At 42.7% G+C, this 27,061-nt stretch overlaps 1 protein-coding gene across 3 annotated transcripts in view; it reads left to right on the top strand.

Annotated features, from left to right (window-relative positions):
- The window catches only part of ZFHX3 (zinc finger homeobox 3), a 562,868-nt gene that overhangs the window by 172,453 nt on the left and 363,354 nt on the right, over positions 1–27,061 (top strand). The window lies entirely within an intron of this gene.

The raw sequence follows: 27,061 nt of genomic DNA, 5'->3' as shown, positions 1-27,061 counted from the left end.
TTGCTGATCTGTGTCATGTGCCTGTCCCCAGTGTTTCCCATCAGAACACTGCAATACCTGCTGGAAGAGTCCCCTTACTCCATCATCTTTGTGGAAGGATAAGTTGAGTATTTTTACAGATTTTCCTGCATATTTGTGGTTGTTGTGTCAGCTCTTTGTCCATGGGGAGCAATGGGGCATCACTAGATGAGAGGAAAAAGATGTAAATGAGCAGCAGCTGAGGACAGCAGGTCAGGCTTTGTGTGGCTCCTTTGACTAAGATAAGGATGGCCATGTCGGGACAGGGACAGCTGTCCTGCTATGCTGGAGCAGTGCAGTTTGGAAGCCCTTCCTTGTGGCTGATGTTGCGCATCTGGGACCAAGAGAAGGACGAGCACTGGGGGAGCCAGGAGTGGGAATTGTAATGTACCCGTCATCTTTCTGGTACACAATGCAGCTACTAACTCTGCCTACGTGATCTCGGAAAATATTTGTTGCTTCTGGAAAAGGAATAATTTTCAAAGTAGCATTAAATAGAAGTTGATACCACCTGAGGTCAGGGGGTTGAACATCAGCTACACAAGCAACAGGAGACAGACCATTCTTAACCTCATCCCATCTCCTTGAAGAGCAGGAGATGAAACAGCAGTTATGGTTGGACCAACACTCTGAATCCTTCTCCTCTTCACATCAGTCAATTTAAAAGAGGGAAAAGTTGGTGTATTTTTTTGTCTTAGATGAGATTAGGGGAATCTATAATGACCTAAGGCAGACACTTCAAATCTTTACAAGAAGTGGATGGATACGCTGTGTGTCATGTGGGTTACATGAAGGAATCTGGGGTCTGTAGACATTTTCACATAGGTTTGAGAGAAGGAGAATCAGACTATTAGCTGCGTTGTTTAGAAAGTCCTGGACAGGCAGTCAGACAGTAGCAGAAAGACTGACAGAACAGGCAGCAGGCTAAAACTGCAGATTATAGAATTTATGGTGTTGAGCCTTGTTCAAATCCAACTGAACTTAAGGTAAAAAAATTAACATCTTTTCTAATGGGAGTCATGTCTCAGAATTAAACTGCTAGTGAAAATTTTGAGTAACATTGGTGCCAAAACTTACATGTATGCATCCAAGCCACAGAAGATGACCCAAATCTATATGGAAAATATGCAATCTGATACCTTAGTTAAAGTGTTTGTGGTTAATTGCGATGATTCAAAAGATAACGAGATACTCAAGGACTCCGGATGGGCAGAAACCTTCTGTATGTTTATATCCAGGGACAAACGGAAACCGGCAGGTGATCAGTGCACAGGAGCTGGGGAGGTGATGCTCCTCACAAAGCAGAGGCAGTAATTTTATACCAAATCAAGCTACATGCACTGTTACTGTGATTTTTGTTTCTGCTCTCAAGACACCCACAGGCTCTGTCTCTAAGCCTGGCTTTAGCTGTGCCGCGCAGCCTCCTCCGATTTGTGTCAGGGCTGCAAGCCCTGTCTCACCGGTGTCTGCTCCCGCTGCCCTGCTCCTCTTGCATTGGAAAGATCTTTTCAGTGAGATGATTTCCCTGCTCGGACCGTGTCACAGCTCTGTTTAAGGCCCTTTGCTGGCTCCACTGCATCCAACAAAGTTACTTCAATCCCCCTGTAGTTTTGCCTATGTGTACTTCTCCTTCGTGGTTTTGTGTGTGTCTGCCCTCCTCCTCCTCCTCTCCCATTACTTGTTTTTCTGATGAGTGTTTTTGCACTTTCTCCTGTACTGTCACTAAAGAGTGAGAAAAGCACTCCAAGTCCCCAAAGCCACTGCCCTCCCTCCTTCCCCGTCTCCCAAACCTGTCCTGCCCACCCAAGGCTGCTGCCTGTGCACGCCGAGCTCTGAGCTTTGCTGGGTTCTCACCTGTTCTGGTTCCTACGCGCTCTCCTTGTGCCCCTTCCAGCCCAATTACTAATCTTATCCACTTCTACAGCTTGGCATTTAACTTCGTAGTTCTTTAAAGCAGTTGCTGTCATTTCTTCCATGGGTACAGAACTTGAAGATGATGCCACACTATAAATATGAAATAATAATAAACATGATAAGCTTGGGTAGTAAGTGTTTGAGATGAACAGGAGTCAGTCTGTCATGAAAAATGCATCTGTCTCTTGCCAACAGAGGTCAGCTTGTAGAGATTGCAGGTTTGTGGTGTGTGGTTGGGTGGGTTTGGTTGTTTTGGTTACTGTTTTTAGTTGGATTCCTTGTATAATCAGATCTTTGGCTCTATTCATTGTTAGGCAAGGTGAATACGTGAATTGCTATGGGTTTTTTTGGCCAAAAAAAAAAAATCATGCTGAAGAGCACTTCATTCCGGTTTTGAAGTGTGATGAAGCAGCAGCTGTCATGGGATCTCACATAATGGGAGCAAATGAAGCAGGGAGTCTCACCCAGCGCGGGGGCTCGAGGGAAGGGCTCTGCTGCAGCTACAGGAAAACAGACGTTTAAAAATGGAACAAAACCCCACAATTTTAAAATACATTAATAAGTGTAAGCACATAGTGCTTATGCAGAGAAAGTTAAAAAAGGCAAGTAAGAGATTGCATTTATTTGATTCTGTAAAGAAGCAGCACACATACACATGATGGCAATAGTGAAACCAGCATCCCTGTGTCAGGGAGAGCACAACCCATGTACACAGGCACAATTGCAGATTAGTGCAGATATTAGATTTGTTTGGGTTTTTTTTGGTGGGAATTACTTTACCACGTGAAGACACTGACAGCACACGCATCCTTGCTATTTATCTAGCTTTTTCGAAAAACAAGTTTGCAATAATTTCTCTAATAGCAAAGAACAGAAATCAGAGTTACATTGGAATTCTGGCTGACATCACACAGGCTTCCTGAAGAAAGGCACTGGAAAACTCATGAAGTGTTAAACTATGCACAAAATTCACTAAACAGAGAACAAGCCGTTGGAAAGCGAGACCAAAAAGACAGTCAGTTCAGGAATGATAAAGTGTGCCGCAAATGAGTGATTCTCCCTGAAATGAAAATGTGAGTCTGGATTTAAGATTAGTTGGCACTTAGAGCATTGATTAGTCATCATCAATACGATGTGCTCTGGCCTTTCAAAGCAACAACCTGTTCAATCACACTGCAAGTGAAGGGACACGGTTAGGAAGTTTCCTCCTTGAGCTGCTTAAATACGCTGGATCCTCCAAGTTTACAAAGGTGCAGGGGGAGAGTGGACTAGTGCATGGGAGGAGAAATCCATCAAGAGATATAAACACACACATACCCCTCTGCTTGGGGCTCTGTTGAACACACACATACCCTCCTGCTTGGGTCCCTGAGTGGGTGCTGTGGGGCCCATGGGGGATCTGAAGGCAGCATCGCTGTGAGCCTGCTCCATTTTTACACCCCTCCCTGGGTACCTGCTTGTGATGGCTGTTGGATGCTGAATGTGGGACTGAGTGAGCATTTGGTCAGACCCAGCACAGCTGTTTGTATGTTCTCTTCTTATTTGCTGCAGTAATTCAGAGAGAGCAGAGAAATCCAGCTCCAGCAGTCCTTGTCTTGTGTGGCGCGGCGATGACAGGAGGGATCTGCCCCGTGCGGCCGGTGCCTCGTTCTTACGCTCTGCCCCAACCCACCGGTTTGCAGGTGGCATCAGAGGGAAGTTGGCAATTCAGGGTATTTTCAGTGCAGCAGTATGGATAGTCACATGATAAGAAATGCTGTGGAATTCACCTATAGAATTATTCATTTTGTCTTCAGGGGTTATCTGAGGAGCATTTGGTGAGGGCAATATGTGCACTTAAGAAGCTGACTTTAATTTGCTGCCTGTCTCCAGCCTTGCAGCTGAAGTGAGGTTTAGTTTGGAATTGTACCCTAATTTCAGTGGTGTATATATGAAGCTTTTAAAAATACATCTTTATTCTTCAAAAGAAGTAAACTTTTATTACACTTTTTCTATTGTTGTAAATGTGACTGGCCAGATGTTTTTAGGCTTACTATGTTTTTGTTCCAAAACTTTTTTTGTAGATGTTGATGGGGGTCTGGTTTGGGGAAGGAGGAAGCTATCAAAGCGGGAGTTGTTTTGGATTTTTTTTCTTACACCTTAACTTTTGCAGATGTTATAAGTTCTCTGGTTTCTAAGTGACATGCAAGCAAAGGAAAAGTATCCTGTCTAAAAGTGAATTAAGAATCCGCGGCAATTAATGCTGGTGGCACCTGAACGCCAATTTTGAACAGTTAATCTGCTGCCAATGATGCTCTGCTGTCATCCACGGTTTTCCCTCCTCACACAATTCCTCTGCATACATCTTACTGCAGGAATGTTCCATCTTTAATTCAGAGTTGACTTTCTTTGTGTAGCTGCTCATTGGTTTACACGAGTGATGCCATCGGCAGCAGTGGGTGGGAGGCAGGGGAGGGACAGCGGGTACCGACCCCAACACAGGCATCAGTGCGTGCGTGACTGAAATTCACACCAGAAGATTAATCAGGAGATAATTTGCCTTTAAATATCTATTGAATTAAGTCTGTCATTGTTCCAAGAACAGTGTGTATATGCTGGCTGGGAGCTGGTAGCACCAAGCCCCAAACCATCCCATGCACAGAGCCACCAGCTGAGGCTGTTCCTGAACTGTCCTTCTGGTTTCTTCTTCTGATTGAGAAGGGACATTGGAGAGATGATGATGTTTATGACCATAGGAAATTACATAAAAGCATTCTGATTCATAAATCTAAATTTCATTGGATGAGATCACTAATGTATATTCAAATGCAGTAATGTTTATGCATTATCTGCATATGTGTATTCTTTGTTTTACTTTGTAAGCTGTGATGCAGTGTGCAATCTGTGCTTCTCCCCCGAATTAGGATATTCTATATGCATTCCTGTTCAAGTCATGTTAAAAAGAATTAACTTTAGTAACACCACATTGTACCAGGAAGGGCTATCTTAGCTTGTCACTGTTTGGGGTCCTCAGGTCAACCTCTTTAATTAAGTCTTGTAATGTTAAGAGTGAATTCAATACCCATCCTACCCTATCAGAGCTAACACTCTTTCCTGCTCTGCTTTTATCAGCATGCCCAATTTTCCACCTGGAATTTGTTTTAACGAAGCCCAAATCCTATTTTGTCAAACGCTGGAGGCTGTATGGAACATTCTGCCGGTTATTCTGTTATCCACACTATGAAACTTGGGACAAACAAGCTGTAAGCTGCATTTTGATGTCAGGTTAAGCTATTATGGTACAAATTGTGTTTAATATATTTTTAAATACTTTCTTTAATATTTTATAGGGTTTCTTTCCTATTGAATTAGCAGTAAAACAGCAGTGCTTCATATTTCAGATCTTTTTCCACCTTTTGGAGTCCTGCGTTCCACATGATCTGGTTACCAGCTGGACAGCCAGAGGCTGAACACAAAGCAAGCGTAGCAGACTTCATTTCTACCCTAGCGTTTCAGTCGGAGTGGTTTTCCACAAATAACCCACTTTCTTATATTCCCCTTTCCTATTTTAATTCCACTCAAATGTTTCTTTTCTCCAGCTTTTACTCCATGGGCCATCAGACCCCAGGAAAGCCAGTACATAGATTTTTATCTGAGGTGGGGTGCATCCCTCACTCTACATGCACATTTATATATCTGTTTAAATATATACTTCCAAATCTATTTAACGGTTCTGAGATGAGCAGTTTTCTTAATTTCTCATTATATTTGCGTAATGTTAACACTGCGCTTAATGTGAGAACTGTGGCATGGCATTGTCAGACTGACAAACATGGGCATCAATAACTTAATAAAAGCCCAGGTTAGCCGGTTTTCCTGTGGGGCTTGTGAGACCATCACAAGCTGTATTGGAGCGATCCAAATGGTTTCAGTGTGTCCAGCTGGCATCTGCATCAATCCACATCGCTTCTCTTGCGTAAGCCTCTCTGTAGCTTTTTCTCTCCCTGCTTCTTCCCCCTCTTTCCTTTTCCCTTTTTTCCCCACCGTTCAAGTGTTATTAGGTCTGTAAAGGTTAATCAGGCACTTTTGATTTCCTCAGACCCCGTCCTATTTTTGGTGGATTTACACTGGTTAAACCTGAATAGAGTTCAGTAAACTATGAACTATTTGATGTAAAGTAATACAACACTGCACACTCATCTGTATTGAATCACTAAAAATTGGTAAATAGCTGTTTTGTCACTAAAGTCAACATACGTGGCCCTGTTTATATATGGGGGAATCTTTGAGTAAGAACTTGCCATTGCTGTAGTGATGTTTGAGTGAATCCACACTCAGTGTTATAAGCGTTTTCCAAATCCGAAGCAGGAGGGTGGTTCGTGTGTATTACACGTACAAAATGCAACCTGGTTTGTTCCAAAATGTAAACAGCAGGACGTCAAACACTTGGTCTTGTCCGATTTCAGCACATACTCCTCTTGTGATCATGGTTAGTTTAATACAGTTTAAAATTAAAAAGTTAAATGAAAGTTATCTTCAGGCTGTTTTCCAGATTTTCCCAGGCCTAATGTTTTTACTGTAGTTGTTCTATTAAACAGCAGCCACATATGTGTCTGTGTGCTTTTGTGCATACATCTGTTCGGGGTGTGTATGCGTGTGTCTGAACATATGTATGAATTAAGTGGAGTGCAATATTGGCTAAATGAGAGAGACATAAGGTAGCCACCTGCTCTGCCACAACGCACAGTGCCGATGTACCAAAGCGAAGAGATTTAAAAACAATTACAATCTAGAATGTACTTGTTAGAGCAAAAGAACAAACTAAACTAATTTAAGCTAATTTTTCCCTTAGGATGGTAATTCATTGACAGAATTACCCGGCTATTGAAATTGGGCCTGTTGTTTGCACAGCAGAGCCTATTAGATAAATAGCAGTAATAGCCATTCTCTGCATTTAATAAACTAGCTAAAATTTCGTGATATGCTTGATCTATATTATGAAGTTTCTTTTTTGCTTTCTAGTGAGAAACCAAGGATGTCTTTGATTTTTCTATAGCTGCTTCAGGCACACAAAAGGCTCGTGTTACAGGTGCAGTGGGCTGGGTGTCAGTGGCGGCAGTGTCAGGGATCCATAGGGGGTCTATAGGTGCTGGAGGACAGGGATGCACACACACACCTGCGAGAACACGCCTGCTGCTGCCCCTCGGAAAATATCCCCATGAGACGTGCTGCCTGTTCCCTGGAAGCAGCGGTGTTATCTCTGGTTAACATACACATACCTAGAAAGACCTGTATGATATTCTTTTTAATGTGTAGCTTTTCATGTAAACACACGTGAGGAGGAACTGCTCAGAAACGTTTGCGGGATGCTGTGGGTGCGGCCGCCCGGCGATGAGCAGCGCGGTGCAGAGCCTCTGCCGCCGGCCCTGCCCAAAACCTGCCCTGGCAATGGCTGCTGGGGAGGCTGAGGTGAGAGCTCGAGCTCTGTGCTGGCTCGGTGTGGGTGATCTCACGGGGGAACATGGAGAGACCCAGTATCCTGATGTGCTGTGATCTGCGAGTGCCCGGGACCGTCCTGGGGGAGCCGGGGCCGCAGGTCCCCGGTTGTGCCGGGCCGTGCTGCCGGGCCTGGAGGAGCGCAGCTCCAGGAGGGACCCAAGATGGGATTAAGGCAGGACTTAAAGACCTGGGACACTGGAGGGGACCCAGTTTGGTGCCAGCAGTGTGGGGCAGGCGGCGTTTGTCGCTGCGTGGCACTTGGAGGAGCCCGGGAGTTGCTGAAAGCACTTTAGCTGGACTGGATCTGCTACGTTTAGTCTTAATCCACCACTCAGTAGAGTATCTACTTTACTTCTAAACCTCTTACGTTTTGCTAGCCCGCATCGCTTCCTTGTAATTACTTGGACATGGGGCTGGTTATTGTGGTTTCAGTACGCTGACTAACAGAAATCCTCAGATATTTCTGTACAGCTGCCGTGCTGGTTTCCCACAATTTGCCTGGCCTAATTGCAATGAACAGCCAGCTTCAACATTATAGCTAGATCTGCTTGAGAGCCCAGAGGGACAAGACAGATGAGCTTTAAATGCTGGATGTTTGCAAGTGCTTGTGTGAAAGGGTCAAAAAGACAAGTTGTGTATCCTTAGAGCCAACACTCCTGAAGTAGGGGTACGATGATTTGAATTTTATCCTAACAAGTGTCCTTATGGAAAGCACCACTTGGAAACAAACTTCACAGATTCCTTGTTCCTTACCAAGAGCAAACGTGCTGCTTTTCATTAAGCTGTTTGATTGCTATCAAGCTCCTTGTGTCAGTGCCAAAGGCAGCCAGGGCTTTGTACAATGTGCTGGGTAATTGTGCAGTTTCTGTGGTCCGCCTTTGGAACAACGTCTCATAAAAATCTTAAGCAGCTATCACTTTTCATGGCTAGTGAACTGAGGATCTGGGAATTAGATCCAGAGCCAATTCTTGGATTAAACCTTGTGAGCCCAAAACAAGGCTGTCTTCAGGAATAAAAAGCAAGGCAGGGCCGCTGGAATAGGGTACTAGAGACTGTGACCTTCAAGATGTGAGATAAGTGACCAACATGAAGGGTACAGCAAAAACTAATCAAGGAGGAGGGATGAATACCAAAGGGCTTGTCCGGGAGTCACTAATGCAATTGAGGGGCGGGGGGGAATTGTTTGTTTTGAGATGGGATTTCTAAAAGGCTTTTTGAGTTTCAGAAATATTTGAAGTAAGGATCTCTCAACATTCACATGCTGATCAGGGACAGAATGGGTGTAGTGGCCTCAGCCCGCCCCGGTGCACAGGGACCGGGAGAAAACCCCGACCCGTCTGCGCACAAAGGAGCGAGAGCGATGGAAATCCCGGCGGTGGGTGGGTGGTCTGCGCGCAGAGGCGGCTTCGCAGGCAGATTTCATCCCGCAGACCAGTAATATTTAATAATTGCATTACAAACCCCACAATCTCCTCAACACCCTGGAAGCCAAAGAAAATACCTGCATAAAGTATAGATTTCAACGCTTCCAGAAAAATGAGAACATGGAGAACAACTGGAAGAGTTGTAAATAGTGGCTCTAACAGGAAAATTCCAGAATGTGCTCAAAGTAAATTAGCTACTGCCATGCCTCCTGGCACCCCCTCCTCCTTCCCTTCCTTCCCAGCCCGCTTTTCTTTGCTTTGAATTTCCCTTCCACTCTCTTAGTTGACAGCATTTGCACTTATTTCTGTTAGGGAACACGGCCATTCTTTTTTATGGCAAGGTGAAAATAATTTTATTTTCATCACTTTCCCCCCACTCCCGTGATGGATTTACTTGAAAAAAAATAATGACGGGCTTCACAAACTGGCCTGACAGTCGTGATGCAGAGAGTGAGCTGGCTGAGCAGGGACAGTGAGGCATCTCTGTACCTATTATGGCAAAAATCGATAATGCTTTCTGTAAATTGCTCCTCCCAAAGGAGATGAACAAATGCAGGAGACAAGGGAAGCCATCATTCTGTATGAAAGCCCCTGCACATTTGGACCAGTGCAATTATCAGGAAGGGCTTTTTTTCCCCTTTTCTCTCTTCTCTTTTTGGGAGGAGGTGGAGAGGAAAGTGAGAAAGAGTGGGATGCAAGAAAGAAATGATTTATTTTTCAGGAACGTTAAGGCTAAGATGCTGTGAATTGTGCAAATAAGTTGCTTTTGGGGGGCAAGGAAGGAATTACAATAATTTTCAGAAGTACTTGTTCTCTTTAGATGGCTTTATGTTCTGATTATGCATTCAGACTTGCCTGTTTAATGCTTTCTGACAGACAGCAGTTCTCTGCTCATCTAGAACACCAGGTTCTGTTAATCCTCACTCACATGTTCTGTTACCCTGAGTAGAAATTCCAGAGCACCAAGAGCAGCTTTTCCTATTTCCTATACAAATTATATATGAAAGTTAATCTGCAAATGAGTAGGGGAGCGTGTGATGTTTTGCTATTGCTCAGCCTGACCAGGGTAAAGTCACTTGGCTGGTAACCAGGGAATAGCAGGGAATTTGAGTCCCAGGCGCTGGGCGAGGGGCAGAGCTGGAGCAGGAGGGCGGTGAGGAACGCGGGATCACTGAGATGCTTTGCTCATCAGCGCTTGTGCTGCCTCTGAAATACAGCAGGTGACCTCAAGTACGTCCTGTGGCATGTTTGCCTTTCATCACAAGGACATTCCCTCTGTGAGAATCTTTAAGAAAAGAAGATACAAGTTGACGTTATCCAGAATGGATATGGATATAATATATGCTGGGAATGAGGATTTTCATTACTGGGCATTCCCTTATCACTGATTTCACATGAGGCCTTTGGCAAGTCCTACAATGTCATCCAGTTTCAGCTCTCCCATCACAGAAGTAAGATTAGTAATAACGCTTGTCTTTTTTAAGGTCTTCACTTTTGTCAAACACAAAATAGTTGAGTGCTTAGTACGTTATTGATACAACTTTCTCTGCCCAGCAAACAGACAGTTTGTTTTTGTGAAGACATCTTGTGATCCCCCTTCGTGCCTACACGCTGAAAGAGAAGCATGAAGCACAGCTCCTCAGCAATGCGGCAATGATAGATTTGACAATGGGCTGTTCTATTGCTGTTCCGTATTGTAGTTGGAAGATAGACAAGAGATACTACAGGCAGATACTCAAATTTAAAGTGCCCTGAAGTTCAGAAAGACATATTTGGAATGGATGCTCAGCAAGTTCAAAAAAAGCCACTGTAGGTAAAAGAATTCAGTATCTATCACCTCAAATCAAAAGTGAAAGGAGAGGCGCAGGTGGGGACATCCAGCCCTGCAAAATCCATCTCCGAGCTCTTGTCCCAGAACACTGTTAGGTGCTGAGGGATGTATTGCCAGATGTGGGCATGTTTCAACAGCAAGACCTGGGAGGACACAGTAAAGCTCTCACCGTGTGGAACTAGTGGTAAAATGTTGGATGACTTAAGCTGCTTTTCGAGTGCTAAAGAGGTGTATGTTGAGTGGAGATGAATAAATAACAGAAAGAAAGGCCATGATGAAAAAGGTATCTCAGAGATGTATTATTTATTCACATGGATTTCCTAAATTTTGTTTTCTAACATTGTAATTCTTGCCTCTTGATTGGTTTCAGTTTTTTGGCAAGTTTTTTGTTCATGAATTCTAAGTCTCTTTTTGGAGTGCTAATAAGTGCTTCAGAGTTTGAGGAGAATGTGTGAAAGAAAGCATACATTGTAATTCCAGCAAACCATTTTGTTAGAGCTATTTCACGGTTTGTTAAAAACACAACAGCTGTTTACAGTTTTTGTACATCTTCTGCACCATGCAGACTTTTTTTGATGAGTGCCTTTTTGTCCTATGATAAGCACATAAGGACTGATGAACTTCTTATGCCATGTTCTCATAACCTGAGAAACAGCTTGAGTTTCTTCTTTCTAATACCTCTGGAATGGAACCCTCTTTGCTGGTTAGGAGATGAGTGTCGGATCGAGTTTCTGCTTTGGCAGTAAGAAGCCATGAGGAAAATGCCCAAGTGTGTTTCACAGTGGAAGCCATTTGTTATCAAGTGGCACGTTCCGTTGTTCCTACCGTTGTCAGGTTGAGAAACTGGTGGAGCAGGAGGTGAGGACACTTGAGCAGACCAGGGTTCTGTCTCCCTCCCCTGGAAGGGACAAGCATAGCTTTGCCATTTACGTCAGCACAGGAACAGAAAAGCAAAAATGATTTGCTAAAATCAATAATTTTCACGTTGTCTTAATGCATCTAAAATATTTAAAGGAAATATGTTTAAAGGCTCTTCTTATGGTTTACATATACTGCAAGTTTTAAATAATGAATTTGAAAAATGCTTCTGAAAAACATGGCTGGTTCTCATAACCAGGAGGCAAGTCTGGGAACCCAGCATGCTATAGGTCAGGAAAGGGCAACTGCAAAGGTAACATCCATCAAACCCGCGCCAGCGGCTCGGTATCGGTGATCTGCTTCCGCCAGCAGTAGTTATTCTTCTGAAGGGAAAGCCTTCTAAACAAGGCTGTGAATTGGTTTTCATGCTCGCATTGACAGATTGGGAAAGCAGTTTGTTCTACCAAATTTAACAATGATATATCATTATCACAACTTTGGGGGAAATCTATAAAATCAATAAGTTTGTAGCCTGAACAGGATTTGTATCGCTTGCTTGCTGTGCTGGTGTCAAAGCGTGAGCATATGGATTGAGTCACAGCCTGAGATCAATGGAATTTGTGGACAGTAAGCTCAATAACAAGCCCTTCTGAAAAGAAATAGATGTAAAAAGCAAATTTACTAGAGTATAAAAAAAAAAGCTAATATCTTTTCCGCGCCTGGCTGTAAAGTGCTGTTTGGCTGCCGTTGGCTGCCGGTACTTTGAAAGCTGCGGAGGGGATGTGCTCGCAATGCTGAGCGCTGCCGCTCGCCTCTGCCAGGCCTCGCATCTACAGTTGGGTGCTTCTGTTTGTAGGGTTTGTATTAGGAAACTAGCCAAGAATAGGAGGAGGGGGGAAAATAGCCCTTTATATTGTAAACTGAATAAAGAATAAAAACAGTCAGTGTGTCTGCTGGGGAAAGACCATGGTGGCTTTATTTACTTTGTACTGGCAGGGCTTGCTAATGGAGAAAAATAAAAAGGCATAATTAAATAGTTTAATGAATTCGCAGCTCTTTTGTTTGAGTGGGGCTGGGAATGTATGTTCCAGAGGGCCTCACAAAGAGCTCGGCTGGTAGTGAGTTAAAAGTAGGAAATCAGTCCTTTGAAGGCATTTTTATACTTCATTATCCCAGCATGTAAAATGACTTGTACTAAACGATTGAGGATTTTTTTTTCACTCTCTCTCTTTCTCTCTTCTTTTTCTAAACAAAGGAGAGCATCAGGGCGGCAGGAACATAATTCCCCTCAGTGTCCTCGAGCCAATAGATCAGCTTGTCAGCGAATTGGTGGGCCTGTACTTATGTTTCAGTAAAATATAGGGCTCTGGGAAACTGTAGTGAACAACGAAACCACAAGCCAACCACCACAGCAACACACTCTAAGAGATCCTGGGGGAACAGGGATGCTCAGACCTCCCTTCCCACCTCAGTACTTTGCAGTAGGCATGGATTCACTTTTAAAGGTTTTGTGTGTGTGTGCTGTCGAAAGAATGTTACTTTTTTTTTACCCCAGGTTTTTTGTCTTTGTTATGGATTAGTAAAGCCGGATCAGCTGAGGTGTATTGCCAAGTGACAGAATGTAGGATTTTAGTGATAGTAATAGTATTAATCAATACTCCTCAATTAGTGTGCACGACGAGGTGCAGGTGCAGGTGAAGGTGAAGGCAGCGGGTATGGCAGGTCCGTGCCAGGCCTGGGCTCGCTCGGCCGCTCAGCCCGCCTTTGGCCGCGGCTTTGCAGGGCTTGGGTTTAGTCTGCACACAGCTGGGCCAGCAGAGACCGACCGTCGCCTGCAGCACCCGGGTTGCTCAGCCCTGAGAGCCCCCAAGGGTCAATGCTCCATCTCGCGCTGGTGAAATGAGCTGTGAGTCGCTGCTCCCTGTCGTTCTGCTGGTGTTTGTCCTAATGGTGCGATCATACTGTGCTGTACAACCACAGAGCCTCAGCCCTTCCTGGGGCTCTACCTACGGAACCGGTTTCATTCAGAGAGAGGGTATGATGCAGTGCTGAGTAAGAATAGGGGTGTTTCCTATTAAACAAGATGGCAGCAGGAAACCAGTCCGAGTTTGGGGATTGTTTAGATCAAAATACTGTGGTGTATGCCATTGTTGTGCTTTTTAGTAGTCTTTATGGCTATTTTTCATACGAGCATTAGAAGAAGACCATTCGATGCAGTTAAGGGAAGACCTTCAAGAAGAAATATCCCTAGGAATGCCTGAAGACTTGACCACGGAGCCATCCCTGGGCAAACCCTCTGGCTTTGATTTCAGGTGTGTGCAGGAGCAGCAGGAGCTGCCCCGGGCTCTCCGCTGGCGCACGGGCTGCTGCTCACAAAGCATTCCCTGGTTTTTACAGCTCGGCTTTGCTTATAAACAACACAAACTGTTTGTTTCTTGTTAAAATTTACCTCATAAACAAACTTTACTGCGTGAGTTTGAGGCAATAATTGTTTAATCCTGACTTTGTCATACCCACAGTACAGTGACTGTAAAGCTGCGGTTGGCATTTTATAGAATTGTCTGTAGGTCTCTCCACAGGCTCAGCGCCACGTGTGCCGCTGTCGGGGCCACTCGTGAGCCCTGCGCGGGGCGACGGGGTCGCCTCCCCACCACGGAATGGCATCTGACTAACTGCATTTCTCTGCTCTCTCTGGCGAGAATTAAAATAGAGAAAAATCTCAAAAGAAGCCAAAAAGTCCGAAGAAAAAGGCAGCTCCTATTTCTGAAGTTTAACTTTCTGGGGTACCGTGAAAGCTGGAGTAATTCACAAGCAATGGCAGTCTGTGCCGTCCTTCTGCTGAGTAGCAGGGAAATGCTGCGGCACTGACTGCTCATATTGATCAGCCAGACACCAGAGAGTTAGAGACCCTCAGCACTGCCACTTAAAGTGGGCAGGAAACCCAAATTGACCAGTAATAAAGTGTTTGAGGTTGTACAAGGCGGCTCCTGGGGAAAATGCCTTCTCAGAACGGGGATGCTAGGGGTGGAAAGCTGTCAATTATCCTTGTTTGATGAGGACTGAGTAAACGTGCTCTTAAAGTGGCCTATTAAATGTGAGAGAAAACGTATTGGGGCTGGGTTCCCTCTGCAAAAGTATTTTTGCAAAGTTGGAAGGATGGATGTTCTTGAACCCCTGAATGATTTTTCACTCCTCTTTTTCGTTGTGGCCTCTAGTTAGAGACAGGAGGAAAGTGAAACTATTGTTAGTTCCCCATGTACTAACAGTGTAAAAAACTCTAAATTCTTGCTGCAATATATGCTACTGTGTTTGCAGAACGAGAATGTAAAAGGAATGCAGAGGGCTAAGGCGTTAACTACTCAGGACATCACAGGCAAAACCGCAGCAAGTTTTTGGGTTCAGTGTGCAACTAAAAGCTCAGAATAATCAGTGACTGGATATCTCAGGCACCTAATGTCACAATTATGGGGAATTATTCAGACCTGAAGTCTGAACAATTACATAAATGTAATCTTTTTATAAAGTGCAAACTATCCCAGTGCAGAGGATGGATGCAAGGTCTAAAAAAGCCATTCTGCAGATTGCTGAGAATAAGTATAAGAACATAGCAGACAGACGTTGTGATAAAATCAGGGAGGCCACATCATAAAAGGAGAAGCAGCTAGCAAGATGTATCAAAACAGTGAAATAACAATGCTAAGAACAATAGCAGGAATAGGAAAATAAAGAAAAGAAGAGCAAAAGATAATTTTGAGACAGACAAATGCTTTTGTAGCCTTCTCTATGAAAGGCCGTCAATAGGACAGCAGCTATCAGGAGTGATGCTGTTGCCAAATGGATAAGATCTTAGTTCTGAATAGAGAAGAAACAGGCTAAAGTGTATAAGGTAGCTGCTGTCAGAACCGAGGTTTTTAAAAACTCATTAAAAGAACGTGTAGAGCCAAAATAAACTCGGAACTATCAGTGGCTGGTTTTGAAAACGTGTGCAGGGAAGGTGAGGAAGGCCCTGCTGAGTGGTGTCTGAGCTGTGGTGCCCCGGCCCGATGTTCCACACACGCCACAGGCAAATGGGGTCCAGCAGCAACACAGGCTGGGTCTTTTCTACTTATTTCAATAACTCTTTAAAAATATAATTTCTAAACATAATGTACGTGTACATATAATACTCATGTGAAGTCAGTTTTTCACTTGTGACCCAGGCAAAGCTCCCGCTCAGGTTAATCAAGGCTTGACTGGCTGGTGACAAAAGCAGCTGCGGTCCCTGCCCGGCGAATCCTCGTGCCCCGTCCTGGCTGGGGCTGTGCCTGGTGCACTGCCAAGGGCACTGCAAACGCTTGTTTGGTAGAGACGTCCAATTGTTCCTTCTGCATATTCTCTTTATTTTCTGACCTTCATCTCTTCAGGGTTTGGGTTTTTTTCCCTGTTGAATTGTGAGGTCAGTCAGGACAATGTGATGTTCAAACCACGGAGCCCTGAGAAGCCTCTGCTGAGTGCTGGCCGCTGTGCCCACTGGGCTGCTCGTGGGTCCTGGAGCAGGATGGCATTTGATGACAGAGTAGCATGAAAATGCAGAGAGAACCACCAAAGCATCCTTTGTTTTCCGAAGTGCCTGCTGGCACTTTTTTTTTTTTTTTTTTAATGTAAAGTTATTGTATATCTGTATATCTGTTATTGTATATCTGTTCTGTCCTATTTGGTGCTCTACAATCCCCATCACAATAACACATTCTGATTTGCTAATAATATGATTAGTTCAAAATTGTGTAAGCTTTGTGTTTTATTGGGTCCTCCAGTCAGGAAATCATCTACTGACAATCTTTTCACTCTACCTGTGCCCATCCAGTCTGGTTTTGTTTGTTCATTTAAAAGTAGAGTCTAACATCTTCTGTGAATCCCCGAGATCCTTAAATCTTTCTGTTGCATGAAGCAATTCAGTTAGACAGAGGCAGTCAATGGCACTTTCTTACTTATTATTAACTTGTTACAGGCAAAATTCCCTCTCTGTTTTTTATTATGTTTGTGGTACGATGGACTTCCCCTTGTTTCCTCTTCGCTGCCCCCCAAAAGCTCGCTTCAGCAATATGAACTGAACCATGCTTCAAGTGTTAGTAGGTAATATTCCTCATTACAAAAAGGAGCGGCTCCTTTTAATGAGAGCTTTAATGGTGCCGGTTGGTGTCACTGTCCAGGGAGCCCCTTCCCCTGCTCGTAATGAGAACACCTCATTTGCACTGGCCCTGGATTTATGGAGGGACAGGAAAAAACCTTCAATTTATTACATCTTAAATGAACTGCTCCCAAAGCAAAAACAAAGAGGGTAGTAAACGGGTGCCTCTGCACTATATAGTTTGATTTTTATTGAGCTGTATAGTGATGTTCTGCCTCACCTAAGAAGGGTGAGCATGGGCTATAATTACCTCTTGTGAACCCCGTTTTCTGATAACCTCGCTGGCCTCTGCCGCTCCAGGATGGTGAATCTGTCACTTAGGGTATTTTATTTGTTCTTACGGATGGAGCCGTGTGTGGTTAGAAGCAATGAAGCTCATTTGATATCTCATTTACTTGAAAAAAATGGGGCATGCTCCCTGAATTTGCAACAGAAAAACCAGGCCAGTAATTCTGTGAATTTTACTCTCCTGTACTCCAGAAATCCTTTGTTAGTTCTCTCAAGTTCATCCTAACCTTCTTTGCTCCATCTGTACTATCAGTTCACTTCTTTGGCAGATATTCGTGCATACTGTAAGAGTTAACTAAAAAGAAAACAGGTTTTAATTGATGAAATCCCAGTTTCAGGAAAAAAAAGAGCTTTAAGGTCAAAGTCTTTCTTTGTAAAGTGACTAGAGACAGGCAATAATAGCTGTGTTCTTGGGACCAGATTAAATTCACTGTCTCTTGTGCAAGATGAATTGACATAATGGTGTTATTTCTCGCTTTTCTGACTTAGAGGAAAAAAATACTAATTTCTTAAAGTTTTAATGTTATTTAGCTTCTTTACAGGAATGCTTTGGATAAACACAACAGTGCTTCTGATGCAATAAATGTAAACTGAAACGTGAGGTGTAAGAAGGTTTTACAGAGGTGCTATGTCATGGGGGTTTTTCTTCTGCTGTTGGCTTGCATGTACTTCCTTGCATTCGGAAATGTGCAACCACCTAAAACATGTTTTTCAGCTAGAGAGTAGCAATCTGGAACTTTCTGTGTAATCTATGGCAAAAGGTAGAAATCAATAATAGATGATTGGTGTCCTCCTGGTTTTGCTGTGCGTGTGAGTATGTTTTCTCTGGAGTTCAAAGGCTACAGAAATTACAGTAGACTGTTTCCAGCTACAAATAATACTTCTGGCATTTTGCATAAAGTCTTAAAACCTTTCTATTTATTTTCTTTTCTGCAAGAGTCAAATAAGAGGCTTTTACATACCAAGTCAAGGTTTTTTTAGACTTAAACTTCAGAATATTTTCAATATCTGCAACATTATCTTTTGAATAATAATTACCTCTTATATTAAATTATAAGACAGCAGGATTCAGGATTAGATCTCTGCATATTATTCTAGTGAAGGAAATTATGACAGGGGTCATTTTTTAGAATTATGTAGGAGGGTAAAAGGTCCCAGGCAGCATTAGAAGGGAAGGCGTTTATAATTAAATTGTAATTTAGGCCTATGATTTATAGTTTTCTCAATGAAAAATTTGGTGCTGTATAGAGATCCTAGGAGGAACTTTAGTGAGATACAACTTAATGAAATAATAAAAAGAAAAATTATTCTGGAATAGGCTGCATTACGGTGGCACCCGTTAGCGTGCTGCAGCGGCACTGCCGCTCTGCCAGCATTTCCCTTATAAACTCTGTTTTCCGGGGGTTTATATCTAGGCAGTAAAAGTTTGGTTTAGGCTGGAACATGGCACAAAAGGTTTCAGACCGAGGTAATTTTCACAATACATATATATTTTTAAAAAATCATTTAGCTCATTAAAACTTAGAAGTATTCTAAAGCATACAAGTTGTCAGGTCAAGACAAAGACCACTGCTTCTCTTTTTGTTGTTATTATTCACGAGTTGCAAGAAAACTGGCAGCCTTGTTCTTCTTCGTAATTTGGGAAGTCATTACAGTAGGTACGGTAGAAATCTGTTCTGAAATATCACCCACTTATATAGAGACAGCTCATTTCTGTCTAATGTGCGGAGTCATTTTGAGTTTCTTGGTATTATTCTGTAGGCCAGACAGACATTGGAATTAAAGAAGGAGCATTTTTACAGTTATTTTTATTAATTAATAGGCTAAACTCCTCTGTAGCATGACGAAGAACGATTCCACTAGCAGGAAAACATTAATACCGAGAGGTTAAATGACTTGCCAAAGGCAATGGAGGGAGCCGGTGACTGATCTGCCACCAGAAGCCGTGTCTGACCCGCTGTCTCTGCAGTAAAACTCTGCTGGACCCGTTTGCGCAGGTGCCCAACAGCTCACGGGAGGTTTAAAGCTGCCTTTCTGCTTAGGGAGAACTGATTGTCATAAAATATTACTTTAAGAAAGGGATGTAAGTTCAGACATTGCCTTTTAGATATGATTTGCTTGTGCTAATGTAGCAGCTGTTCCTACAAATTGCTTATTCACTGGCCCAAGTGATATTTTTCTTCCTGCCGTTACTTGAAGTTTGTACAGTCACAGAAAGTCAATGTGCAAGTTTAGTGTGTGCGTTTGAAGATCACCTGCATTTATTACACTCAGATTAAGGCACTGTATCAAGCCTTCTGATACTTTTTTTTGGTAGTATCTTTGAATGTGAATAAGAACCGGGTTAATATGAACATACTTAAGCACCCTTTGAAATAAATAAAGCTATTGAAATTATGTCTAAGCAAAACGTGACATTTTCTAGATCACAGAGAGACAGGAGTATGCAACTTAATATGCTGTATGGAAGTTAAAAATACATGGCAACTGTTCAGCATCCTCATATAAAAGGATAAGAGGAATTAATAAAGGTAACCCTTGTCCACTGGAAGGGAAAATAACAATAAATAAAAAGGACAAATAGTATGTTTGTATCCTGTCCGTGTTAGCCAGCTGAAATCATTCAACTTCGACTGTGTTCAACTGGCGTGGCTTCAGCCTCCTCTGCTGCAGATGCTCATTTGTAAACCGAAGTTATCTTCATTAAACATCAGAGGGGTTTGGACACAAACAACACTTATTTGGAAGCTATTTGCTGTGTCACAAGGAGCAGGGCATAGAAAGAGGAGGACACAAAGGAAAATATTATGATGCGTGGCAAACTTCGCCTTGGAAATTAAAGAGGGAAGAACAGAAAGATACTGAATTAGTGAAATTTTGTCTTCCCTCCAACAGGGTTGCTGAAGATTCAGAAACTCACTGCACAGAATGGACAATGCGATGGAAAAGGTGTATTAATTCAGTGCAAACAAAAAAGCTGAGGGGGTTGAACAGAAGGCAGTGCTGGAGATAGGAAGTAACTACTTTTCTAAAAATTGATACTGTTTGCATTTTAAACATTAAATTTAAAATTATCTAAATATGTATTTATTTAACATAGTGCATAGATTCTTCCCAAAATATCCAAAAGTAATGAGAAAACAATAAGCTTTTTAAAGACAGTGTGCTCACATAATGAGTATTTAGGAATGTTAACAAATAAGGTATGTTTTGGAAAAAAGATCTTTTATTATAGCACAAATTATTCTCTGGTTTCTGTGTAAATAACAGATGGTTTAGAACTTATGTAAATAAAAAAGTTACATCACAGGCTTTAGTATTTTCAGAGGAACTATTCGTGACTATTGTGTCAAATTAAAAAAATCGAGGTTAGATTTTTCTTTTCCTTTTTCCAAGCTAACCTGAAAAAGAAAAGGTTTAAGGCTGATGCTTGAAAAAAGATATTTCACCTCAAACAAAGAAGAAAACAGCGAGGGATATTTACAGAAAAAGATGATTTTTTTTTTTTTTCCCCCTGTAATTTTCTGAACCTTGTTGCGGTAACTGTTGATTAAGGAAACATTCGTTTGAAATCTGGGCTTTCTTCTCTGTAACTCCTTTCCCTCTCCTTGATCCAGCGCAGAAATCACAAGTGCCTGTGTTTGACTTATCCTTTTGTTTGTGAGGCGCTGTGATCGTATTCCTCATTTAGCATCTTAACATCGCTCTTGGATGAAGAAGCAGCAGCCTTTGTTTAGAAAGAAAGCCTCTTTGATAATTAGAAGTAGTGAGGGATGTAACAAAACCCCGAGAAAATGTGTTACAAAGTGTGAATGCATCTTTTATTTCAGCAGAGTGCCATTTCCCACGTGGCGAGATCCCAGTGGGGCTGCCAGCCTTGGCCTGGCTCCCCGCACGTGTGGGACGGACAGGGACAGGCCATGGGCCATGGTGGGGACAGGCTGTGGCCATCACAGGGACAGGCCATGGGCCATGGTGGGGACAGGCTGTGGCCATCACAGGGACAGGCCATGGGCCGTGGTGGGGACAGGCTGTGGCCATCACAGGGACAGGCCGTGGGCTGTGATGGGGACAGGCCGTGGGCTATCGCAGTGCCCTGCCCTGGGCAACGCCACCGGAAACTGATGCTGTTCTATTTTTGTTTTGTCTCCCTCAACTTGCACCACCGAACGAGGCCATTCTGGTGTGTTTTACCATGCCCATGGCCCTGGCCATGCCATCAGGTCAAGGCACACGTGCGCGCGGAGCTTTGCTCACGGGTGAGTCTCTGCGCTGGCCTCTCTGAGGGGTCCTGGCAGGGCTGAGCCCCGGGAGGAAGATCTGATGGGACCAGGGGCCGCAGAGGAGGGTCCGTGACGGAGGGAAATGGCTCCTGGGGCTCTGGGGTGACTGGGAGCTGTGGGAGTGCTGGGGGCGGCTGTGGGCCCGCACTCCAGCCTGCCCCGGCTCACCGCCTGGGGAACTTCATTAATATCAGCATAAAAAGTATTTACACCCAATCTGTGCACAGAGAAAGTCATAGGGGTGGCTCAGTTTTATAAAGGAGGAGTTGGCTGCTGTGGAGGGTCCTGCTGTGTGAGTGGTAGAAGCTGAAACCGAGAGCGAGGGTGGGCTCCGTGAGTAAAGCAGAACGCGGCTTTAACAAACAGCTTTTTTGTGACGTGGCGCAGGCGCTGCCACGTGTGTCCGTCCCGCGGGCTCTGGTGTGGGGTGTCAGTGCTGAAAATCCACAGCGGGAACCGGTAAAAACCATCCTAAGAACACAGTAAATGCTGTGAAATGCTGCCTGCTTCAAAAAGAGAGAAATCAAGTCTAAGGTGGCTTAGAGTCGATACCCAAAATTAATGGACATATTTGACCTTAATCTGTCTTCCTGGACAAGTTTAATTATGGCAATTTCTTAACTTCAGCTCGAGCTCTTGTTTTAGAAATGTTAGTGTTCTTTTAATGTGTGGGGTTCTTTGTATTTAATATCACTTCTTTTCTAGGGAAAAGCAAAAATTTCTGTCTATGAAAATTTGCTGGAGTGGAATAACCCAAGACTTTGGAGATGCTTAGAATTAATTTTTCTTTCTAAATAAATTATTGTTTCTGAGATGAGCCTGATCTGGGGGTGAGGAGGAGGAAATTAGAAATGCTGTTTCAAGAGACGAATTTAAAGAGGAATCTTTTTTGGGAATGGTATTGTTCCCTTTGTGATCACGGCCTGTCCTGGCAGGAATCTTTCAGTGTAAAACATGGGCTATGATCTGATGATTAAACACGGATGAAGCACATGCTGGTTTACACCAATTTGATTCCTAGCATTTTTTTAGCCTTTATTATTTGTCTTAAACAAAGATGTAAAGGTTGTAATATCTCTACGTAAACTGAAATATTAGTATTTGAAAATACAAAATGTGCCAGAACACATATGTATGGATTAGTAGTACAACCTAATATGTGGTGTTATTAGCATTGGTGATTTAGGAAAAAAGCAGCTTTATTAGTTGCTCCGTCCGGCTCCGTTTGCCGCCCGTCTCCCCGCTGCCGCTGGTGCCGGCCCGGCAGCAGCTTTGTTGTGCGCTCGGTCCTGCACACAGCGCGGGACCCGCGGGAGCACAGGCCGGGGCTCAGCTGGGGGGTTGCTCAGCTGGCGTTAGGAAGAAGAGCTTGATGTACTTTCCTTGTCTTCCTTTGGAAACAAAAGGCAGATGCTAGATTTTCAGAGGACCTCACTGAGAGAAGTCTGCTTGTTGTATAGAAATGCATTTCTGTTTGCCTGGAACTTTAGAAGGCAAGCTTTGTAAAGAAATGTTATATCTCTTATATGATATATATTGTTTTACTGGTTTACTCTCTCGGTTTGCAAGGAAAAAAGCTGAAAATGTGAAATTTTAGATGCAAGCAGCAATTTTATGCCTCTGTTTTCATAAATTTGATACCTTTTCTATGAAACTATTTCAAGTTTTGTCTTAAAAAGTGAAAGAAACCACCAGTGCCTTAGATTGAAGAAAGTAGTTGCGAGACCTGCCGATGGTGTAGAAAAATTCCTTGGTTATCTATGTGTATATATATATATATATATATATATGTGTGTGTGTGTGTGTGTATATATATATATATATAATATTAAACTGTTTTCTCCTTTCTTTCTATAGGGCTAGTTTTGTGAGTAGCATTCTAACAGAGCAGGAGAGCTCGTTGTTTGAGTGCCCTTACTTTAGTTCCACGTCTTATCCAACTCCAGGAACTTGAACTTGTCATTATCAGCCCCAGAAGGTCAATGCATTAGCCACGGCCCTGGCTCTTTCATCTGGCCTTTCTGAAGAGGAAAAACCACCTTTTAATCTTAGCTTTCATAAAACACTGTGTGTACTGGGATACATCCGAACTTGTCATTTTCTTGTCTGTTTTAGTGCTGGGAGATATCTGGAGATGCTTTATGATGCCACACAGATACACATGTCTGCAAAAGGCCTAATCTGAAGTGAATCTTCTATAAATAATAAACAACAAATAGGTTCCTTTTAGTTATATTAGCCCCAAAATAGGTCATGTAGATTTGTTTTAAATGCAAACTTAACAATAAAGTAAATTCCCTAGGTGGAGAATTTGATGTGTTTGTGCAAATTTTCTGGACACAGTATAAAAAAAAGCCAACACCTATATTTTACCATTTAAAATATTTATACATTGTCTCTTAAAGTCCTGTGTTTGAAATACTGTTTATAATAAACACCTTACTACAGAACTAATAGTCACAGTGTAAACACTCGCCATTTGTTACTTAAACACAGAAGTCATCTTTCTTAACTTTTTTAATATAGAAACTTAGCATTTTCCACTGTTCCCAGAAAAGCTGCCAATTCCTGCCTCCAATTCGTCTTGTTTTGCAATATCGACGCTACTTTGTGGTGTCTTCTTCAAGTCAAAACAAACCGATACTGAATTCTCCAACTGGCCAGACATACCTGCGAGATGCATCCCTCAGAATGTCTTTCTAACAGGCCATGCCTGGGTCTCAGGCTCCAGTTGTTCAGTATTAATAGTAAAATGATAGCCCAGACTAGAGTGAATTGGTGTGTTTAGTGTGTCGGTACTTAAGCTAAAACAAAAGGAGGAATCGACTGAAACACAGGAGTTTTTGTGGAACTGCAGCCTTGTGGCTGGGGTTGGGGTCCCCAGGCCTGGGCACGGGCTCACCCCAGCGCTCACCCAGGCTCTGGGCCTCCGCCGGAAACATCAGCGCCGTGTTCAAACACAAAAAGGCTGAAAACACTGCCCAGGCAATCCCGTTAATGCTCCCCCTGAACACAGGAACTAACGCATTCAGTTCTGTGGGTAACTGCAATCTGAAGGAAGGTATGTCTGAGGAACAGGTAATTTATTGTGGTTGTTTGGAATTAAAATGGCTATGACACCTATTGTAATTTTCGTACTATTTCTGCCTAATACAATGGTGTTTGGATTTTAATTGGAGTCTTTAAGTGCTACTATAATACAAATAATACATATAGGATGTATCACAGTAGTATTAGACAAAGGTAAAATGCTAAAAATTGTAGTGCCACATTTTGCAGCTTGTGTTCTTCTGTGGAGCTAGCTGGAATCTTAAGTTCTGTGTGTCACCCATTGTAATATACATAATTTCTTCGTCCCTATTCATTTTTCATCCCTGAGATGCATTGTAAAAGTGTAAATCCATCACTAGATAATTTTCAGTTCCATTATTTACAAAAATGAATAGTTAAGCAAGTCATTGTTATTAGTGGGATGCTATTGTTGTTTCCCGGAGATAGGGACTGCCAAGGTCTTGAGTGATGTACACTTGAATGTTCTTTCAAGATACTTGTACCTGTTTCATTTGGGAGGAGTTTCACTCATGTAAAATCAAACAGAAACGATTTTTGTAGCCTCTGAAAGGAGAAGAAGGGAAAATGGATATTAATGAACTATTTAATATTCTGCTATGGAAGAGATGCAGTGATTTTGCTGTTGACACTTTTGCATGGAATTAAAGAGATCTGGTGGTTGTTTTACTCGTCTGTCTTTGTTCCTGAAAGACTTTCAGTGTCATCAGATTTGGTTTGGTAACCTAAGAGATATTTTACAGACATGTAGACAAAAAATCCCCACTTATTTTTGCATGAAATTCATTGATATTCAGAATGTTATCCTTTGATGAATTAGAAATTTTGGCTAAAGCTTTAATGAGATTTTTATTTCTTGAACTTATGTTGAAAATGTGCAGGCTCCGTGATTCACAATTCTGAATAAGGGTTGTGGTTTGGTTTTTTTTTTCAATAATATTTCTGTCTCATTGTTTATTACTTAAGACTTTATCGATTTGTGAGTTGAGAAGTTCACAGTGAAGGTGGAACAGTTTAGAGCTATAGATCTTTACTGTGCGGCCCGCGTTGACACGCTTGTTTGCTGCGTTCAGGTAAGCGTTTGCAATTCAAGGATACACAGACGATGCTGTGGCAGCAATAACCAGGTAGCGCAGGACTGTTGTCGCAGGCACAGCGTCCCGCCAGCTGTGTGCTGCTTCAGCACCAAACTGGCTGACACCGCGCTGAGCCCAGCGCAGGGGCTGCAGCACGAGGGGCTCGGCGGGTCGGGGGGTGTTTGGTGAGCTGGAACGGCACTGGGGGACCTGTGTGATGGAGCAGAGCTGGGCAGCCTCTAGCAGAGGAATCCACAGAAACAGTCTCCTCCTTTGTTCTGACTCTTCTCGTTTTTAATTGTGCGGCATTAGTTCATGCGAGTTCCCTTTAAGTTCTCAGCTAATGATGCTGTAATGTCAGCGGCTTGAATCTGAGACCGGTGTTTCCAAGAAACTGTGCTGTGAATGTAGACAGGCAGATTTACATACTTGCTGTGTAAGTGCAACTAGATAACCATTTGTGTTTATTTCATATTTAGTAACGTCCCTTGTCCTGTGGCTGGTTGCACAGGGACAAGGAATTTGGGAAGCTTTCCACAAGCTGTTGTTGGATGATCTTAGATTTTGTAACCTTTCTCATGTTCCTGTACAGCACTACTCACAGAAATTCACATACCTCCTATTGATTCCTACGACTTACCACGTTTTTGATAACTTACATGTATTCCAACAGGTTAAAAAATAATCAATATTCAAGTTTTTGTTGTAACTGGTCTTTTACTTCAAACCAAAGTGTTTCAGGGTCCCAGTGTTTACAGAAATAATTTGGTGTTAACTAAAAAGAAGAGTATATCAGTACCTAATCTTAGAAGTTACTGAAAATATTTGAAAGCACAATTCAGTAGCAACAGGACTTTTTTTTTCTGCAGAGACAGCAAATAGATAATGAGCTTGAGGCAGCATTACTTATCTTCGTATTTAGCTATGAGTATTAATAGTATGGAGCATTATCTGGTAGTATAGAAGAAATTATTTTTTCCCCATCATTACAGTGATGTGGCTGCCAATGTGCAGAACCTGGTCGCTGTTGGTTTTAATGCCCGTGACTGAGTGGGCAGTTGCCCAGTGGTCCCCAGTGCCGAGCTGGTGTCCCCAATGCCGGGCTGGTGTCCCCAGCACACACAGGGGACGGGTCCTGCTGACCCCAGGGTGTGTGTGTCAGGGCACGTGATGGCACTTGGCACTGTTAGAAATCACCTCGGATACTAATTGGGATTGTAATCTAATATAGTTCAGTGTTTGGGCTGTTTACAATTGCGGTGCCTGTTTTAGACCATCTTACCTTGCAAACCCTGCAATCTGTTCTTAACTTTAAAAAAAACCTGAAACATAATATATCTGCTTACTACTCAAAACTTCTTTTCCTCTGCAAAGTCTTTTCCAGAGCGAAGAAATTTACTGACTGGATGTTTCAATTCTTATTATTATCTGTATATTTTAATTTTAGAGCCCAGGAATCTGTGCAAACGGTCCGTGTACTCCTATTCTGTCTGTTTGACACAGGCAATTTTAAGATATGACAGATGTTTGAAAGCTAAACCACTTTTTTTTGGTGATTAGTTTTGCCCTGATTGGCAGATTTAAAAATAAAATACTGTTTTGACACATAAAAGGAGGAGAGTCACATAATCTATATTTGGTGCCTCTTTTATATG

This window comes from Streptopelia decaocto (genome assembly GCF_964273445.1).
Source record: "Streptopelia decaocto genome assembly, chromosome: 11".
NCBI lineage: Eukaryota > Metazoa > Chordata > Aves > Columbiformes > Columbidae > Streptopelia > Streptopelia decaocto.
This window is presented reverse-complemented; position numbering and strand designations above follow the sequence as displayed.